The following is an 8,064-nucleotide window of genomic DNA, read 5'->3' on the forward strand; positions in this document are numbered from 1 at the left end:
AGTCAGCAGATCTGGGAATGATGTGGAAACCCTGCATTCATAACATACTCCAGCTGAGGCTAGTCTTCATCTTAAACTCTTAAGTCACAACAGCCACTTAAAAAAAATTAGCTCCAGGACTCAGTTCCTCCCTTCAACCTAATTAGATCAGTATTAAGCTAGGACCATGGTGACCTCTGAGGAACATTATTTTTAATATTAAGCACTAAATCCCGCGGATAAGGGAGCCTAGCAGGCTCCAGTCCATTTGGTCACAAGTGTTGGACATAACTTAGTAACTAAACCACCAACCACTAATTATAGTAAAAACTCTCAAGAAAGTGGGCATAGAGGAAACCTACCTCAACATAATAAAGGTCATAAATGAGAAACCCACAGCAAACATCAGGAACAGGGACTTCACTGGTGGTCCAGTGGTTAAGAATCCATCTTGCAATAAAGGGGACACAGGTTTGATCCCTTGTAGGGGAACAAGATCCCACATACCCTGGAGCAACTACTGAGCCTGTGCACTCCAGAGCCTCTGTGCCAAAACTAGAGAGCCCACATGCTGCAACTACTGAAGTCTGCATGCCACAACTAGAGTCCCTGTGAGGCAATGAAGGATCCCACGTGTTGCAACTAAGACCTGATGCATATAAATAAATAAATCAATAAATCAACAAAAGATCAGGAACAAGACAAGGATTCTCACTATAGCCACTTTTATACAACATAGTATTGGAAGACCTAGCCACAGCAATAAGACAAGAAAAAGAAATAAATGGAAGCCAAACTGGAGAGGAAGCAGTAAAACTGTCACTGTTTGCAGATGACATGGCACTATATATAGAAAACCCTAAAGATGCCACCAGAAAACTACTAGAGCTAATCAGTGAATTTGGTAACATTGCAGGATACTATACACACACACACACACACACACATATATATATATATATAGTGTCTGTTGCATTTCTGTATACTAACAATGAACTATCAGAGAAATTAAGGAAACAATCCTACTTACCACTACATCTAAAATAATAAAATACTTAGTCATAAAACAATCTAAGGAGGTAAAAGATCTGTACTTGGATCTATTTACAAGACACTGATGAAAGAAATGGAAGCTAATACAAACAGATGGAAAGATATACCATGTTCATGGGTTGGAAGAATTAATATTGTTAAAATGATGATACTATGCAAGGAAATCTACAGATTTAGTGTGATCCCTATAAAAATAACAAAGGCATTTTTCACAGATCTAGAACAAATAATTAAAAAATTTGTATGGAAACACAAAAAACCACAAATAGTGAAAACAAGCTTGAAAAAGAAGAACAGAGCTAGAGGAATCATGCTTCCTGATTTCAGATTATACTATAAGGCTATACAGTCAGCAAAAACAAGACCAGGAGCAAAAACAAGACCAGGAGCTCAGACCATGAACTCCTTATTGCCAAATTCAGACTTAAATTGAAGAAAGTAGGGAAAACCACTAGACCATTCAGGTATGACCTAAATCAAATCCCTTATGATTATACAGTGGAAGTGAGAAATGGATTTAAGGGACTAGATCTGATAGACAGAGTGCCTGATGAACTATGGAATGAGGTTCGTGACATTGTACAGGAGACAGGGATCAAGACCATTCCCATGGAAAAGAAATGCAAAAAAGCAAAATGGCTGTCTGGGGAGGCCTTACAAATAGCTGTGAAAAGAAGAGAAGCGAAAAGCAAAGGAGAAAAGGAAAGATATAAACATCTGAATGCAGAGTTCCAAAGAATAGCAAGAACAGATAAGAAAGCCTTCCTCAGCGATCAATGCAAAGAAATAGAGGAAAACAACAGAATGGGAAAGACTAGGGATCTCTTCAAGAAAATCAGAGATACCAAGGGAACATTTCATGCAAAGATGAGCTCGATAAAGGACAGAAATTGTATGGACCTAACAGAAGCAGAAGATATTAAGAAGAGATGGCAAGAATACACAGAAGAACTGTACAAAAAAGATCTTCATGACCCAAATAATCATGATGGTGTGATCACTCACCTAGAGCCAGACATCCTGGAATGTGAAGTCAAATGGGCCTTAGAAAGCATCACTACGAACAAAGCTAGTGGAGGTGATGGAATTCCAGTTGAGCTATTCCAAATCCTGAAAGATGATGCTGTGAAAGTGCTGCACTCAATATGCCAGCACATTTGGAAAACTCAGCAGTGGCCACAGGACTGGAAAAGGTCAGTTTTCATTCCAATCCCAAAGAAAGGCAACACCAAAGAATGCTCAAACTACCGTACAATTGCACTCATCTCACACACTAGTAAAGTAATGCTCAAAATTCTCCAAGCCAGGCTTCAGCAATATGTGAACTGTGAACTTCCTGATGTTCAAGCTGGTTTTCGAAAAGGCAGAGGAACCAGAGATCAAATTGCCAACATCTGCTGGATCATAGAAAAAGCAAGAGAGTTCCAGAAAAACATCTATTTTTGCTTTATTGACCATGCCAAAGCCTTTGACTGTGTGGATCACAATAAACTTGGGAAAATTGTGAAAGAGATGGGAATACCAGACCACCTGATCTGCCTCTTGAGAACTCTGTATGCAGGTCAGGAAGCAACAGTTAGAACTGGACATGGAACGACAGACTGGTTCCAAATAGGAAAAGGAGTTCGTCAAGGCTGTATATTGTCACCCTGTTTATTTAACTTATATGCAGAGTACATCATGAGAAACGCTGGATTGGAAGAAACACAAACTGGAATCAAGATTGCTGGGAGAAATATCAATAACCTCAGATATGCAGATGACACCACCCTTATGGCAGAAGGTGAAGAGGAACTCAAAAGCCTCTTGATGAAAGTGGAAGTGGAGAGTGAAAAAGTTGGCTTAAAGCTCAACATTCAGAAAACGAACATCATGGCATCTGGTCCCATCACTTCATGGGAAATAGATGGGGAAACAGTGCAAACAGTGTCAGACTTTATTTTTCTGGGCTCCAAAGTCACTACAGATGGTGACTGCAGCCATGAAATTAAAAGACACTTACTCCTTGGAAGGAAAGTTATGACCAACCTAGATAGCGTATTCAAAAGCAGAGACATTACTTTGCCAACAAAGGTTCGTCTAGTCAAGGCTATGGTTTTTCTTGTGGTCATGTATGGATGTGAGAGTTGGACTGTGAAGAAGGCTGAGCACTGAAGAGTTGATGCTTTTGAACTGTGGTGTTGGAGAAGACGTTGAGAGTCCCTTGGACTGCAAGGAGATCCAACCAGTCCATTCTAAAGGAGATCAGCCCTGGGATTTCTTTGGAAGGAATGATGCTACAGCTGAAACTCCAGTACTTTGGCCACCTCATGAGAAGAGTTGACTCATTGGAAAAGACTCTGATGCTGGGAGGGCTTGGGGGCAGGAGGAGAAGGGGACGACAGAGGATGAGATGGCTGGATGGCATCACTGACTCGATGGGCGTGAGTCTGAGTGAACTCCGGGAGTTGGTGATGGACAGGGAGGCCTGGCGTGCTGTGATTCATGGGGTCGCAGAGCCGGACACGACTGAGTGACTGATCTGATCTGATCTGATAGTACTCAAAACAGTATGGGACTGGCACAAAAACAGACACTTAGATCAATGGAATAGAACAGAGAGCTCAAAACTAAACCTACACACTTATGGTCAATTATTCTACAACAAAGGAGCCAAGAATATACAATGGAGAAAAGATAGTCTCTTCAATAAGTACTACTGGGAAAACTGGACAGTTACATGTAAAAGAATGAAATTAGAATATTCTCTAACACTATATACAAAAATTCAAAATGGATTAAAGATCTAAATGTAACCAGAAACCATAAAACTCCTAGAAGAAACCATAGACAGAACACCTTTGACATAAATGGTAACAACATTTTTTTTTGTATGTCTCCTAAAGCAAATGAGATAAAAGCAAAAATAAACAAATGGGACCTAATTAGATGTAAAAGCTTTTGTACAGCAAAGGAAGCTATAAACAAAACAAAAAGACAACATATAGAATGGGAGAAAAAATTTGTAGAAGATGTGACAGACAAGGGATTGATTTCTAAAACATACGAACAGCTTATACAGCTCAATTAAAAAAACCCTACCCGCTCAAAAAATGGGCAGAAGACTTAAATAAACATCTCTCCAAAGAAGACATATAGATGGCCAACAGGCACAAGAAAAGATGCTCAACATCATTAATCGCCAGAGAAATGCAAATTAAAACCACAGTGAGATACAGTCTCATACCTGTCAGAATGGCAATGATCAAAAAGACTAGAAATAACAAACGTTGGTGAGGACATGGAGAAAAGGGAACCTTCAATACACTGTTGGTGAAAATGTAAATTGGTGTAGCCAGTGTGGAAAACAGTATGGAGGTTTTTCAAAAAGCTAAAAATAGAGCTAGCATATGACCCGGCAATGACATTCCTGATATATATCAAAAAACAAAACAAATAATCCCCCCAAAACACCAATTTGAAAAGATACCAAATATACATATTGTAAAGATATTATTTACAATGGCCAAAATATGAAGCAGTTTAAGTGTCCATCAACATATGAGTGGATAAATATGTGGAATGGGATATTATTCAACCATAAAAAAGAATGACATTTTGCCATTTCCAACAACATGGATGGACTTGGAAGATATTATGCTAAATGAAATAAGGCAGACAGATAATACTGTATGATAACACTTATGTGTGGAATCTAAAATAATAAACTACTGAATATAACAAAAAGGAAACAGATATATAGATAGAGAACACATATCTAGAGAAAAACTAGTGGTTACCAGTGGGGAGAGGGAAGGATGGAGGGGCAAAATAGGGGAAATTAAGAGCCACAAACTATCATGTATAAAATAACCTTTATAGCTTATAGGATATATTGTATAACACAGGGAATATAGCCAATATTTTATAAGTATAAATGGGGTATAGCCTTTAAAATTGTGAATCACTGTTGTACATCTGTAACTTATAATGCTGTACATCAACTATATTTCATTAAAAAGTTAAAAAAATTATAAAAAGCAATAATTAAACCAGTGTCACTGTTCACATTTGTAAGCAAAAGAGAATCACAAGATAAATGCTGCAAATCTGAACAGGCTTAGAACAGATTTCATTTGTTCCACTCAACTTAAAGAGTTCAGAGGCGACTAGAAGGATCCTAATGTTTGCACCTCCCAATGCACAGAGGAACATACAAGACTTCTTGCATGGGCAGTGTCATGCAGTGATTATGTTGGGCCTAACCACCTCACTGTCATCTTCAGCCTCAGGTGTTATTTATTGTGTACATCATGCAGAATGATGTACTCTGGGATAACTACTATCCTTGTGTTATCTCCATCCTCTCAGCAATCCCATTTAGAAATGAGGAAACACAGAAAAGCTAGGTAATTCATCAGAAGTCACACAGCAAGTTAGATCATGGAGTGCAAACAGAAATTCAGGTTCTAACTCCAAACTCTCAACCAGCACTCTGGGACATATTTTCGATAATATTACAAAGTTAATATGAAATACAACACTTAAAACTATGAGCTAAATTCTCAGTACCTTCACCAAACATTGTAACTAACATAAATCTTTCCCAGTTAGGAGACAATAAAGATACCTCTTTCACTGTCAAATTCTTAACATGGTATTGAAGTATTTGACTTTAAGATTCTTACAGCTTTTTAAATGCTATGCTTTGAGGCTTTGTTATTTAAAATGTTTTGTACATAAAGAAAATAACCTTACTTTTAAAATGACTCCTTGCTGCTTGTTTTGGGAGCAATCAGACAGGATTTTTCTTTACCTAACCTGGGCAATAAAGTATTTCTCATTTAAAAAACAGGCGGTAGTGATTTCCTTACAACGAAATTCAGGCTAAAATTAGACAATCTGGTTTACCCACATTCCACTCCTATCTTTTCTGCGCCTTTCTTTTCGAGAGTGAACTTCTGCAGCAAGCTGTTGCTTGTTGAGGAAAGCCTCAAACTTCGGCTGGGAAAGCAGACCTAGTGTGTTAAAGATCAGAACAAGAAGCAAAGCGCACCAGCACACCTGCCTTCCCTGGGGAAACCCAGTGGCCCACTTCCGGCGGTCCTTTATAGAAAACTCAGTCAAGACAGACAGACACAGGCAGACAGAGAGACAGAGAGGGAAATAGACCGAATGCTTCCTCTGGAAGAACAGAGAGTGAGTGAGTCCGAAGGCCACTGGCCTGTCTTTTGCCAGGTATGCAAGGTCCTGGGGCCCAGGGGAATGTGGTGGGTGGGTAGAAACCCCTCCCTACCCGTAAGGTCAGCACCGCTGCTGGACTGAGTTTATTTTGCGCAGCCAGATGCTCAAGGTTGGAGAAGGTGGTCACAAGCTGATCACGCGATTTTTAATTCAACAGCTATTTATGTGCAGGAAGCCGCAGAAAGGCAGGAGCGGGGGTCTGGGGAACCAGCGGTGCCCATCGCAGCCTCCCTTCCCCGCCAGTCTCCAGTCCCCGCCGGGGCCCAGCTCCTGGGCACTCACTTCCTTTCTCAAGCCTGCGGCGTGCGGTCTCGCGGCCGGGCACGTGTGCCGCTGCCCTCCTGGAGACGCGGGCAGAGGCCACCCAGGCCGAGCTGGGGGCGCGCGGTGGCGGCGGCTGCTTCGCGAGGCTCTGCGGGCGAGTGCTGCGCGCGGACCTACAGCCTAGACTGGCGCCCGCCCCCGCCGACTGGTCTCCGCCCCGCGCGGCCCTCCGGGCACGGCCGGCCAGCGCGGCGGGCAGGCAGCAGCACGACTAGCCCCAGCCTGCCAGGTCCCACTGCCCAGGGAGGGGGCGCTCTGCAGACTTTACGGACAAATGGTGGTCTCTGGGCTGCCGCGCGGCAGGACAGCGGGGAGAATCGGGGCGGATGCTCAGACCCACGCACCTCTTGCGACCTCTCATCCTGCCCACCCTTCTCTAGACCGCCTCTCGTTTCCCAGTTCCCCGAGGCCCGCCCGGGACTAGCCTGGTGATTAAGATCCTGCTACTTTCCCCGCCCTGCGGGTGTACTCGTCACTCACATCCCGGGTGCATCCACTTCCTCTCAGCCCTGGCTCTAGGCAAGAACAGCTGCCTCCGCTCAACTGCCTCAGCCCGGAGCACCTGTGGTTGCCAGCTGGAAGAAACAAAAGTGGTTCATCTCTGAGTAAGAGGATGGTGTAAACCTCTGAGAAGGGCGAGGCGTCCCAAACACGCACGTTGGAAGATCCCTGGGCAACCTAAGGCCGCTCCCCTCGCTGAAGTCTGGGTGGCTCACCTCAGATTCACCACCCAGCCCTCCACTCACCTTCCTGTCGGATTCACTTCCGAAGGAAGCAGGAAGGGTGGGTGACCTTGGGCAATTGGCACAGCTCTCCAAACCTTTTGTTGAGTATTTACTGCGCACCAGGCCTGAGTCTGAGCTTTGAGGATACAGGGTTATAAAACAGGAAATTATAGTTTTCTCATTTGTAAAATGGGTAAAGGGATTCCCACCACCCGAATTTCAGTCCATGGAGGAGTTTCATGCAGTAATACAGTCTTTACCGATTTTCATCAAGTACATAAAGCTTCTGATAACTTATGTTTAATTTAAAATATTGCAAAATTTAGAAGTGGAATCCTTGTTTTTGCTTGGCATTACCATATTCAGCCATTATTATGGTTCTGAAAGTACTTTACATTTAATTTTAAAAGGCCAGTTGAACAAACAGCAGCAAATATGGGGTTTTAGAATTAAAATGATTAAAAATTTGAAACTGAATTTCCTAATTTGGTAGTTTGTCAACTATAGGAATGTGGTCAACTGTCATCTGGTTCCACTTTCTTGCATACCTAATACCAACTGAGCAAATATGCACTTATTTGGAGTAGAGAGTGTCTAAGACTTGCTTTCTGGAGACTGTGCATGACTGATTAGAGTATAGACTGTCTTCAGGATTTTGGAAACGATCATAAGTAGTGATGGCTTTCTCTGCACCAAATTGGTTTTCTATTTTAGTTGAAAATATCTAGATTGCGCTAAAGAATTTAACTGGTTTTAAGCT

The 8,064-nt window shown here is 42.1% G+C and overlaps 1 protein-coding gene across 5 annotated transcripts in view; it reads right to left on the reverse strand.

Annotated features, from left to right (window-relative positions):
* Positions 1 to 7,321, reverse strand: part of FERMT1 (FERM domain containing kindlin 1) — a 60,900-nt gene extending 53,579 nt beyond the window's left edge. The window contains exon 1 of one of the 5 annotated variants that reach the window (XM_070381265.1): positions 7,142 to 7,321. The gene's annotated coding sequence lies outside the window, so the exon portion shown is untranslated. Of the gene's footprint in view, positions 1 to 5,769; positions 5,788 to 6,537; positions 6,893 to 6,923; positions 6,942 to 7,059 lie in introns of those variants that run through there. The other 4 variants (XM_070381264.1, XM_070381266.1, XM_070381263.1 and 1 more) reach the window with 4 other exon arrangements.
* Positions 7,322 to 8,064: the final 743 nt, after the last annotated feature.

This window comes from Bos mutus, chromosome 13, assembly GCF_027580195.1.
Source record: "Bos mutus isolate GX-2022 chromosome 13, NWIPB_WYAK_1.1, whole genome shotgun sequence".
Taxonomy (NCBI): Eukaryota; Metazoa; Chordata; class Mammalia; order Artiodactyla; family Bovidae; genus Bos; species Bos mutus.